Source organism: Chiloscyllium plagiosum, chromosome 23, assembly GCF_004010195.1.
Source record: "Chiloscyllium plagiosum isolate BGI_BamShark_2017 chromosome 23, ASM401019v2, whole genome shotgun sequence".
NCBI lineage: Eukaryota > Metazoa > Chordata > Chondrichthyes > Orectolobiformes > Hemiscylliidae > Chiloscyllium > Chiloscyllium plagiosum.
The window spans coordinates 46,268,850-46,281,713 of record NC_057732.1 but is presented as its reverse complement, the minus strand read 5'-3'; the positions used below and the strand labels follow the sequence as shown (position 1 = coordinate 46,281,713).

Below are 12,864 nucleotides of genomic sequence, written 5' to 3'. Positions count from 1 at the left end.
TCTCCTCTTGCTCTCTACCCCCTCCCCGCTCCCTCTAGTCTTTTCACTAGTTTTCGCTGACCCCCCGTTTTCGCTGACCCCCTTATAGCGAGAGGCTCCTTTTTTGCTGTGTTAAGATTCCCTGCAGACTTGGAGAGCTGAGGCTTGGCTGACGTTCAGAACTGCTCGAGGGAATTTTTTTTTCTTTCACTTCTTTTTAAAAACGAAATGCTGCTGGTTATTATTTTTGAGAGTCCCGTTTGAAATCAGTGGGTTTGAAAAACAAGAACAACCCAGTTTGGGGGCGAGAGAGGGACTTAACAGATCGGCAGAAATGGCATTTCTGTAACTTTTGTCGGTCTGACTGTCCAATTTGGAAGCATTTTCTGTTTGTGAGGGGGAGGAGACAGAACCATTCTCTCTGCGATGAATGAGGATATTCAGTTGTCTCCTTCCTCTCCCCCCCCCACGCTGTAAGTCTTTAGAGGAATTAATGTGGAGAGGCACAGAAATGGTGGGGAGGGTTTTTTTAGGGGGGAGAGTGGTATGTCTTCAATGAGGAGGCTTTTGCCTGAAGTAAATCTATGCCTCCCTTTTTGTTGTTGTCAGGAATATTTGTGTTTCTTCAGCATCGGGGGCTTGTGCTGCTGCAGGAAGTATTTCTTGAGTGTGTTGGTACAGTTTTTGGATTTTAAGATTTTCTCTACAAGACAGCAGTAATTCTGACAGGCTTATCATGGGAATAGGAGCTTATGGCATAGCTACCAACATCAGGGATAATCCGTGAATAGAGCTTTCCTACCTCAAATCAGAGAGGGGAGAGCGAGGCATTTGATGAATGTGAAAGAGCAGTCTTTTGTCCGATTATTATCTCCTGATTTCCTCTCCTCTCCCTTCCCCACCCCACCCCACCTGTATTCATTGAGTTACAGTTTCAATATTCCACCTAAGCAGCTATTTAATTTGGGGAGGGGGGGGTATTTTTCGTGGGCCTATAGCTCAATGCAGCAGCCATTCCCCGTACAACAAGGATCCTAAATACATCCATTCAGATCAATGACCAGCTAAACTGTTCGTCCAGATGCTGCTGCTGAGAGGTGTTGGTCAGGGTTCATGGAGAACCGCACTCTGGACATGCTTCTCAAGGGCTGGGCATGCTGTTCATATTAGTATCCAATTCATAACCCGGTGCCTTTGGTTATGTTGCAGCTGTACAGGGTGCTGGTGAGGCCACACCTGGAGTACTATGTACAGTTTTGGTCTCCTTACTTGAGAAAGGATGTACTGGCAATGGAGGGGGTGGTTCACTCGGTTGATTCCAGAGTTGAGGGGGGGTTGGCTTATGAGGAAAGATTGAGTAGATGGGAATTATATTCATTGGAATTTAGAAGAATGAGAGAGGATCTTATAGAAACATATAAAATTATGATGGGAATAGATAAGATAGAAGTAGAGAGGATGTTTCCACTGGCAAGTGAAACTCGGACAAGAGGACATAGCCTCAAGATTAGGGAGAGCAGAGTTTGGACTGAATTAAGAAGGAACGTCTTCATCTGGAGGATTCTGAATCTATGGAATTCCCTGCCCAGTGAAGTAGTTGACGCTGCTTCAGTAAATGTTTTTAAAGTTAAGATTGATTTTTTTTGAGCAATAAAGGAATTAAGGAATACAGAGAGAGGGCAGGTAAGTGGAGCTGAGGCCACAAAAAAATCAGCCATGATCTTAGTGAATGGTGGAGCAGGCTCAAAGGGCCAGCCGGCCTACTCCTGCTCTTAGTTCTTATGTAGTGTCGCACTCCCTCAGTGCTGCCTCGAAACATCTATCTGTTTTTGAGCTCAATTCCTGGAGAGTTCTGCCTGTGAGGTGAGAGTGATGTCACATTTCTTTCTGGGTTGAGAGAAACACAGATATTGCAGCTGCTCCGGAGATTGCATGCTTACTTCAAACTTTGTTATACTTATTACATTTCATTTTGATTAAGTACATGAATAAGAAAAGGTTGGAGGGATATGGGCCAGGAGCAGGCAGGTGGGACTACTTTAGTTTGGGATTATGATTGGCATGGACTGGTTGGACCGAAGGGTCTGTTTCCGTGCTGCATGTCTCTATGACTTTGACTCTATGAATTCAAGTAATTGAAAATTATAATGTTGTTGATAACACAAATGTGGTTGCTATGTTACTTAAAGGAAGAAGTACATCTCTATGACTCTGTAATATATTTAAGTTTGGAGTGTCCCAGGTTCTTCATAGCCAATGAAACATCGTTGAAATGTCAACACTGCTTTGATGTTGGAGAAATGGCAATCATTTGCATGCTGCAAGATTCAGCAGTCGATGTTGGCCAAGACAGTAGGGCAGAGCTCACCTGCCCTTATGAATTAATTCCCTGGAATCTTTTAAGATGGTATACTGGGCTCTAGTTTAATATTTTTCCCTGAAGACAACACCTGCAACAGTTTCAATACCAACTTTGAGAAAAATATCCTAACTTTGAGTCTAAAGTTGCTTTAATCACTGTGGCACTGAAAATAAGCAATTGCTGGTATTTTTGGTCTTCCACAAATTTTCTCCTCCTTTAAAGTAATGCCCTCACGTATTGGATTCTGATGTCACCAATTTCCATTTCACTTTGAATGAAACCATCGATTCTTGTTTGGTTTCTGAATCGATTCATCAATCCTGCTCTCCAAGTTGTTTTTCTTCTTTATTTATTCACTGGATGAGGGCATCACTGGCTTGGCCAGCATTTATTGTCCATCGCTAATTGCCCAGAAGGCAGTTAAGAGTCAACCACTTTGCTGTGAGTCTGGAGTCACATGTAGGCCTGACTAGGTAAGGCAAATAGTTTCCTTCCCTAAAGGGCATTAGTGAACCAGACAGGTTTTTCCAACAATGGATTCATGGTCATCATTAGACTTTTAATTCCAAATTGTTTCTTTTTAATCCAAACTCTGTCCTGGTGGAATTTGAACCTGGATTCCAAGAATATTATCTGTGTAGTTGGATTAACAGTCCAGTGATAATACCACTAGGCCTTCACTTCCCCTTTTGTAGTCTACACTTGGAGAGACTTTGTCACAGAATCTACACAACCTCCGTGCACCCCCTGTAACTGTGAGCCAAAACTGCAGATAGCAGAATTGGTGAATTTGCCTCCTGTTCTCCCATGAAGCTCCTGTCCAATGTGGGAGAATTACTGGCCAGACCTTTGCCAATTTTCTTCTGCCAATTTTCTCTCATTCCCTTTTCACTTACTGGGAGTAGACAGTTCCAAACCAGTTGCTACATTTGTCTTTTGAGCTTCTCAAGGCGTTCCAGATTCACGTTTAACTTGGGACAGAAAGAGAGAGGCAGGATTGCCTAAGGGTGATGAGCAATTGATGATATTAGGCAGCCTTTTCGATTAATCAATTTCATTTCTTAATTTTGTTTTCTTTTGTTGTGGCATTCCTGGGGCTGGATAGGCCATCTTTTTATTGTCCTGGAGAAGTGAGTGGGAAGTAACCTTCTTGAGCAGCTCCAATTTGATGGTGTCATGGTTAGTGCTGCTGCCTCACAGCGCCAGGGTCCTGAGTTCGATTCCACTCTTGAGTGAGTGTCTGTGTGAATTTTGCACATTCTCCCCATGTATGTGCGGGATTCCTCTGAGTGCTCAGGTTCCTCCCACAATCCAAAGATGTGCAGGTTAGGTAGATTGGCCATGGGAAATGCAGGGTTACAGGGACAGAGTAGGGAAGATGGGTCTGGGTGGTATGCTGTTTGGAGGTTCAGTGTGGACTGAATGGCCTGCTGTACACACTGTTGAGGTTTTATGGTTCGATTGTGTAAGTACCCACTGTCCTGAAATGAAGCAAGTTATAGGATCGCAATTCAGTGATGGGTAAAGGAACATTAAAGTTTGAGTGAACATTGTGGATGATTCAGAGGGGGATCTTGCAATCGATGCCCTTGAATGCCTAGGAAGGGTATACACATTTTGGAAGGTTCTGTCAAGGGAGCATTGGTAAACTACTGGAGTTCCTCTGGTAGACGATTCACAAACTGCATCTATATGCCAGTGGTGGATGAGCAGCTGATCAAGTGGGCTACTTTGTCGTACATAGTGTTGACCTTCCTTGGTATAATTAGACATTTGCTCATTCACAAAAGCCAAGAACTCTATCACACTGCTGACTTGTACCATGTAAATGGGGAATGGTTTGCAGGAGTCCTATGGGCTCCTTTAGGCTTTGCCCTCTTCAGAGGAACTGAGTGAACTACTTTCTTGACCAGCAAACCACAAATTTTCTTCAGTCTGTGCCAGTTTTGTGAAATTTCATCACAACAATAAGCAGCGACTTACTGTGTTGAAGATGTTGCGTGAATGTAAAACATCAGTGTTATCAAAGAAACTTTGGTGTTAGCCCAATTAGGGACATCACATGCTTGGTGAGAGAGTAGGTTTTTAAGGAATACCTTGAGAGGGTGAAATGTGAAGCTGAAGAGAGGGAATTACAGAATTCACAGTGGAACAATGGAATTGGGATTTGGTGTGAATCTGGAAATGAACAGTAGAATTTTGGATGACCTTGACATTCCAGATGGTGGAGATGGGACAGTGTTCAGGAGCGACAAGTTGACTTTAGAAGTTTCAACTTGCATCTTTACCTCTCTCACCCTTTCAGACAGCTCTTAAAAATCAGCTGTTTGACTGAACGGTTGGTCTTCTGTCCCAGTATGTGCTATGTGGTTTGTTTCAAACTTTGTTTGATAATGTCCCTTCTCTCCTTCCACATTCCTTTTTGAAACTATTGACTCTCTGGTGTAGTGTAGAGACCATTGCTCCAGTATCTTGTTTGAGTGTCCCTCATTCATATGAGTGTGTCAGCAGTAGTAGGGGCCTCCTGGATTTGCATGGTGACCTAACAGCCTTCCTCAGCTGTCTCCTGACGTGGCATAGCGCTGGTGCGGTGTGGAGCCAGGGCTCAGTGTGGACTGGAAGCTAGGGGCCAGCATGGTCTGTTGTGCTGAACTTTTATTTCCATAATGAAGGATATTTTATTTCTCTATTGTCTAAGATCTTGTAACTAAGGAAGCTGTGCCTAGGTACATTTGTATCTAAGTTGGCGTTGTAAGTAGCAACATATATAAACTTTTCACCATACTCATTGAGTGTATGTGACAATAAAGGCTATTCAAGTTAAAAATCACACAATACCAAGTTATACCAGGCTTATTTGGAAGCACGAGCTTTCAAAGCGCCGACTCTTCATAGGTAGCTTCTCCACATCATGTCCTATTCTTGTCAGGAGGGCATCACTGCTAGACCCGATCTTTCCCTTAGCAACATCCATGTTATTTGGCAGCAGTCCATCACTAAATGCCAATCTAGAGTGACAAGAGACTCTGATTTTCACCGTTTCCAAATCTAGTAGAACAGAGACTATTGGTAGCTGTCTTCTAGGGGCCAGAAAATCAGTTTTACCTCTTGTGCCCATATAACTCAAACATTCAGAAACCCCTCAGGAACTACCATAGCTAAAGAAGGGCCAAAGGTCACGAGATTTCGAAAGCATTTTTATTATTTGTTCATGAGATGTTGGTGTCATTGGCTAGACCATTGCTAATTGTCCAGAGGGCAGTTAAGAGTCAACCACATTATGGCCAAGATTCAAGAGTAGCATTCTTTGTCATTTCTACCATATACGACCGATACAGTAAGAGAAAAGGAAACAGCATTCCTCCAGGACCAAGGTGCTACATGGACAGCACAAATTACTCGAGAGTACAGTCATATACAGGGCAGCATAAAGTGCAAAACACTCAAGACTGCACAGTAATTCTTGACAAAACAAAAAAAAAGGCACAGTGGTGGACAAATTACAGTGTAATAATGAATGATCATTACTATACCATTGTTTTAGCAACAATTCGAAAGTCGTGCAAAGAATTGCAGATGGAATAGAGTATGATTGTGCTGTGTTAAGAAGCCTGATGGCTTGGGGGATGAAACTGTTACACAGTCTGGCTGTGAGAGACCAAATGCTCTGATATTGTCTGCCAGATGGCAGGAGGGAGAAGAGTTTGAATGAGGGATGTGTGGGGTCGTCGTTAGCCTTGTGGATGCAACGTGGGGTGTAAATATCTGGTGGGTTTGGAGTCAAACATAGACCTTAGAGTCCTAGAGCTGTACAGCATGGAAACGGACCCTTCAGTCCAACTCATCCATGCCGACAAGATATCCTAAATTAATCCAGTCCCCTTTGCCAGCATTTGGCCCATATCCTTCCAAACCCTTCCTAATTCATATACCCATCCAGATGCCTTTTCAATGTTATAATTGTACCAGCCTCCACCACTTCCTCTTCCATACACACACCACCCTATGCATGGAAAAGTTGCACCTTAGGTCCCTTTTTAAATCTTTTCACTCTCACCTTAAATCTATGCCCTTTAGTTCTGGATTCCCCTCACCCTGGGGAAAAGGCTTTGGCTATTCACCCTAACCATGCCCCTCAGAATTTTATAAACTTCTATAAGGTCACCCTTCAGCCTCCAACCATATAAAGTTGGCAGTTTCCTTCCCAAAAAGGCATTCTGAATCCAATAGGTTTTTCTGACCATTAGCAATGATTTCACAATTATCATTAGAGTTCTAATTCCAGATTCTTTATTGAATTCAAACTTCAACATCTGCCATCTTGGGTTTTGAACCATCATTCCCTGGTCTCTGGATTAATTTCCTTTTAATTCTCTTTCTTTAGAAAAAGTAACTCCCCTCCTCCAAACACACAGACCAGCAACAGTAACAGCAGGAACACACTGACTGTGGCCCAGCCAGCACAGAGTCAGTCCCTTAAATTGAGGAGATTTTAATCTCCTGGGTTTTTTTTTCATTTTTTTTCTCTCCCCCCCCCTCCCCCCACACTACCGCCTAACTGCAGTAGTGCTTATATTTTCCCCAGCACCCATTGTGGGCATGTGCAGGTGTGAGACACAGTGAGAGACAACAGGTGTACAAATTTTTATTCAATTTCCACCGACAGGAAGAAAGGAAACACCCGCGTGGCCAGTGACAAGCAGTGGCCTTCACATCAAAGGGCAATGCTGTGTGATCAAACAATGAAAGGGGAGGGCAGGGGTTAAATCAAAATAGAGGTGGAGGGGGAAATAATACACTCCACTCCCTGTGACGCCCACCTCTCCCTGAACAGCTCAAGGGTGTTGGTAGACACCGCGTGCTCCTTCTTCTCCAGAGACACCCTGGCTCTAACATAACCACAGAAGAGGGGCAGGCAGTCGGCCTTAATGACCCCCTCCACAGCCTGTTGCCTGGGCCTGTTTATGGCCACTGGATTAATCATCTCGCAATGGCCAATACCTCCCCTAGTTTGCAGCACGGTGTGTCACCAGTGCCAGGTGACAAATTCCCAGCCCACTGCACTTCTGCATCTTAAGGAAATAAACCTTCAAAGTGACTTTTTGCAATGTGCAACCATCAAAGGAAATGTCTTGTTTCCAACAGCTCAAACTTTGCTGCTGTGTTTATTATTAGAATGAAAATTAATTATATTAGCATTACCAGTGTTAAGTGTGAATAGCAGTGAGGTTTCAGGCCTCTGAGGGTTTTTTTTTAAAGAAAACACAATATTAAACCTTCCTCACCCGGTTTCCTAGTCACTGATTAAAATCCCTTGGAGGGAATCACATTGCAGGCAGCCACTGATTTAAATGGAAGTTGAAATTTAAATTATGTAAATCAAACTTATTAACAACCTGAATGTATTCAAAGGAAAACCTGTAATGTGATATCTTAGTTTATGCAGAAGAATATTTTATTCTTCGTGGCAATATCATGAATTTCAATTAATCTGCACATGGATTTGCATGATACTTTTAAATTAACATAATTTACTTAAGGTGATGGTCATTTTGTTCATGGACCCACAGCTGCCAGCATTAAACCAGCTATAAGTCCCTTCATTAGTTGATGTTTCTTAATTTGCTAGGTCTTACTGTTGAATGTGTTCCCTTGTCGGTCACTTTCCCCTCAGATATTTTCCAATCGATATGTTTCAACAATGTTATTCAATCCTTCTCGAGCAGGTCGGACTTGAACCTGGACCTTCTAGCCTAGAGGTAGGGTGCTACCACAGAAGGTCAAGACCTACTTCTTGTCAGCCCCACACAGCCACTCACGAGAGCCCTGTCTATACCATGGTGCTGTCCTCCCAACTACACAGATGAAGAAGATTCCAAATCTGATATTTGGAGTGGAGCACAGCAGCTGGACTTGGTATAAGAATAGAAATTGCTAGCGGAATCGGCAGGTCTGGCAGCATTGATGGAGAGAGAAACAGAGTTAATTCTTGGGGTCCAGTGAATGTAAAACATTAACTCTGTTTTTTCTCCACTGATCCTGACAGACCTACTGAGTTTCTCCAGCTCTTTCTGGTTTTGTTCCTGATTTCCAGCTTCTGCAGTTATAAAGTCATACAGCATGGAGACAGAATATTTGGTCCAACCAGTCCATGCTGAACATAATCCCAAACTAAACTAGTCCCACCTGCCTGATCCGTGGCCCTTACCCTCCAAACTTTTCCCATTTATGTATCCATCCAAATGTCTTTTAAGCTTATTTGTACTCACATCCACCACTTCCTCAGGAAGTTCATTCCACATCCTCTGTGTAAAAGATTTGCCTCTCGTGCCTTTTCTAAATCTCCCTCCTCTCGCCTTAAAAATGTGCCCCCTGGGAATCCAAGATGGCGGCAGTCTAGGAAGATCGCGTTGCAGAGCTCCGCACCACAGCACAAGCGGAACGAGATCCTAGCCTGCTCTACCCAGACCACAGCGATATCCTGGGATTCTGGAAAGGTCCGGGAAACGGTCAGAGAGCAACTTACCTCGGGATCCGAAGAAGGGAGGAGGTATGTCCGAGGCCGGGCCCTCGGCACAGCCTGCAGGATCCTCGAAATCGATTCATTACCAGGTCCTGGTGAAGGAGCTTGCAAAATCTCGTGAGATGTAGAGGAGCAGATAGAGGAGAATCTGGCCCCAATCTCTATCCTGCTGCAGAAGCATGGACAGCATCTGGGAGACCTGGAGAAAAGGATGAATGAGGTAGAAAGCAGGGTCACAGTGGTGGAAGCTGATACGGATTCCTCCAAGGGTAGGATCCAGGCCCTGGAAACACAGGTCTGTAATTTGCTTGACCAGGTTGATGACTTAGAGAACAGGGGCAGAGAGAACAAACATTCAGATCGTCGGTCTGCTGGAGGGTAAGGAAGGTGCATGGCCAGTGGAATTTATTGAGGACTGGTTACCAAAATTCCTTACCTTGAAGGCTGGAATGTGAGGCTTGAAGATTGAGAGGGCTCACTGGGTCATGGCGCAGAGGTCAGGTCTGGACCAATGTCCTCATTCTATCTTGGTGCGGTTTCATCACGATAGAGGTAAGGAGAGAGTTGTGGAAGCTTCAAGAGTCCAGGGGAAGGATCCGAAGTCCCTAGTTTACGAGGTCTCTGAGATCATGTTCTTCCAGGACTTCTCAGCAGCAGTGATCTGGAAAAGGAAATCCTATGATGGCATCAAGAGAAGACTGAGGGAGCTCAGGATTCAGCACTCACTGAGGTATCCAGCAGTGTTTCGATCACCTTAGATGATCTAGACATCTCTTTGACACATCGGAGAAGGCAAAATACTTTGTGGACAAATTACCTTAATCTGACCAATTTAGCATTTACAAATAGTCATGTTGTTTGGGTATGTCTCTGTTTTTCCTTAAAAAAAGAGGAAGTCAGATTGGGGCTTCCTTTTCCTTTTACTGGTAATAATCTGGTCTAAACTATGCTCAGGGGTGGCTGGGATGCGCGCTTTCAATTTCTAAGTTATACCAAAGGCTGGGTGGGGTACTTACCATTTTTAAAACATTTCTTTGTTCACATTGTCATTCCATTGTGTATTTTCTTTCTTTGCTGCTTGTGTTTGCGATGTGGCCCTAGCTAGGAGGAGGGAAAATGATTGGGATGGCTGAATGCCAACTTACGGGCAGTTTATGCCCGGTTCAGGTATTTAAATGCCCTGGCTGCAGTATTGGCAGCAGGATGGGAAGTTGGGTTTTGGGATATGGAGATGCCCCCTTTGGGCAGGGGGTGAGTTCCCCTATTCAGCACCATTGGCGTGTGGCATGATCACAGGACTGCTAAACAGAGACTGAGGTAATGTTTCCGGGGTCCTGGGTTCAAATCCTGCCATGGCAGATAATGTAAATCAATTTTCCAACATGGTGGCTCAGTGGTTAGCATTGCTGCCTCACAGCACCAGACTGTCCGTGTGGAGTTTGCACATTCTCCCCATGTCGGCATGGATTTCCTTCGAGTGCTCAGGTTTCCTCGCACAGTCCAAAGATGTGCAGGTCAGGTGAATTGGCCATGCTAAATTGCCCATAGTGTTAGGTGCATTAGTCAGAGGGAAAAGTGGTTTGGGTGGGTAACCCTTCGGAGGGTCGATGTGGACTTGTTGGGCCGAAGGGCCTGTTTCCACAATGTAGGGAGTCTAATCTAATCATAGTTTGGTTTTTCTTTTGGTTTTTGTTGTATATAGTCTTTGATAGCTTTGTCGGTTTCTTAACTGTAGTGGGTTTAGTTTATGTAGTTTTTATGTTCAATGGATCTTGCGACACTAAGGCTCGGCAATTTGTAATTCGATTCCTCCTCTCTGGAATCTAAATGCTACTGCAGAAAGTTATGGCTAATGACTTGATTAAATGGTGTACCTGGAACATCAAGAGGAGTCACTCACCAATTAAGAGGAAGAAGGTACTTTTGGAGTCTTAGAACGTAAAAGATGGATATTACTTTATTACAGGAAACACACTTGGATGATAGGGAGATTTTGAAACTACAGCAGAATGGCTTTGATCGGGTTTACTTTTCATCTTTGAACACCAGAAGTAGGGGAGTGGCTATATTGGTTAGGAGGAAGCTCCCATTTAAGTTACTAGAGTTTGTTAAAGACACACACAGGAGGTTGTAATCCTCAAGGCACTGATAAAGATGGAAGAATATGATGTTTTAAATGTTTATTACCCTCTCGCCCATCCCTTCAAATTTCTAGTGATGTGTTCTCTAAACTGATCAGTCTCGAGTCGCGGCATATCATTATAGGGGGAGATTTTAATTGTCTTATGGATCCCACAGTAGACAGGTTGCCCAAAGACCCCCAATAGTCTCTGTACAAACTAAACAATGAGTGGACCTGTGTGTGGAGTTAGGGTTGGTGGAAATCTGGAGGCATCTCATCCTTCAGACAGGGAATTTACATTTTTTTTCCAATCCACACAGATCTCACACCAGGATTGATTTTTTTTCCTACCCCAGTGGCAACCATGAATTTGGTGACATCTTGTACGATTGGTAATATTTTCATCTCTGATCACACTCCAGTGTACATGTTGGTTAAGCTTAAGGACTCTATAGTGGGCCCAAGGCACTGACGAATGGACCCCTTTATCCTTAAGGATAATAAGTTTGTGGAGTACTTCTCTAAGGAATTTAGGGCGTTCCTAGACATTAACTTAGACTCAGTTAGTAGCCTGTCCATCCTTTGGGAAACTACCAAAGTCTATGCTGGGGGTTAATTATTTCCTACTCTGCCAGTAGGAAGCGGCAGAAGGACGAACAGCAATGTCTCCTCAAAGCACGTTTGAAGGCAGCAGAGCAGGCTTACTTTGACAGGTTACAGAGAATTATAGCGCTGCGGTCTGCATTGAATTCCATGCTCTCAAACTAGGTAAGTATCTAGCATACCTCGCCAGGAAACGCAGTGCCCTCAAGCCATTACATCGATTAGGGAAGAGTCTGGGAACCTAACGTGTGATTCCAAAAAGATTAGTGCAGCATTCCAGAGTTTTACTCTGAATTATACCAGTCTGAGGGTTGTGACGAGGGGCGGGCCAAGATGGGATCTTTTTTCAAGGATCTGGAGTTGCCGGCTATGACTCCCGAGCAAGAGTCTTTTCTCAATGTCCTCTCATCAGAGAAAGAGGTGCAGGAGGCTGTGAAGCAGCTTCAGAGTGGAAAGGCGCCCTATCCTGATGGACTTCCCAGCGAATTCTATAAGGAATTTACAAACATATTGTCAGGTCTGATGCTCAACATGTTCAATGATTCGTACAGTCATGATCATCTCCCACCATCTCTAAGAGAAGCTAATATTTCACATATTCTTAAAAAAGGAAGGTCCTGGAGGACTGTGCTTCTTATAGGCCCTTTTAACTCTTTAATGATGACCTTAAAATCCTATCTAAGACTCTTGTGTTAAGGCTGGAGACTGTGTTACCTTCTATGGTTAAAGAGGACCAGAAGGGCTTCATAAAAGGCTGCAGATCCTCCAATAATGTTAGGAAGCTGCTTAATGTAATTAAAGTGTATCAACAACAGTCAATACAGGGATTAGTGATTTCTCTAGATGCAGAGAAGGCATTTGTCTGAGTTGAGTGGCTGCATCTTTTTTATACTGTAGGGCAGTTTGGCTTGGGCGAAACCTTTATAAGATGGATAAACGTTCTCTGCAGTGACCCACTCGCTGTGGCCATCACCAATGGAGTACGATCCAGCAATTTTAACATTTTTGGGGTCAGCCAGCAGGCTGTCCCCTTTCGCCATTGCTTTTTACATTGGTGATTGAACCATTGGAGGAGGCCATTCAGGTCAAAATTACCTGGAGTCCAAGGACCTGCATGTCCTTGGTGGAGTGGGAGGGGGAGTTGAAGTGTTGAGCCACAGGGTGATTGGGTTGGTTGGTCCGGGTGTCCCAGAGGTGTTCTCTGAAACGTTCTGCAAGTAGGCAGCCTGTCTCCCCAATATAGAGGAGGCCACATCGGGTGCAGCGGATGCAGTA

The 12,864-nt window shown here is 44.0% G+C and overlaps 1 protein-coding gene across 15 annotated transcripts in view; it reads left to right on the top strand.

The window, feature by feature from the left end:
• Positions 1-12,864, top strand: part of celf2 (cugbp, Elav-like family member 2) — an 874,451-nt gene that overhangs the window by 219,907 nt on the left and 641,680 nt on the right. The window lies entirely within an intron of this gene.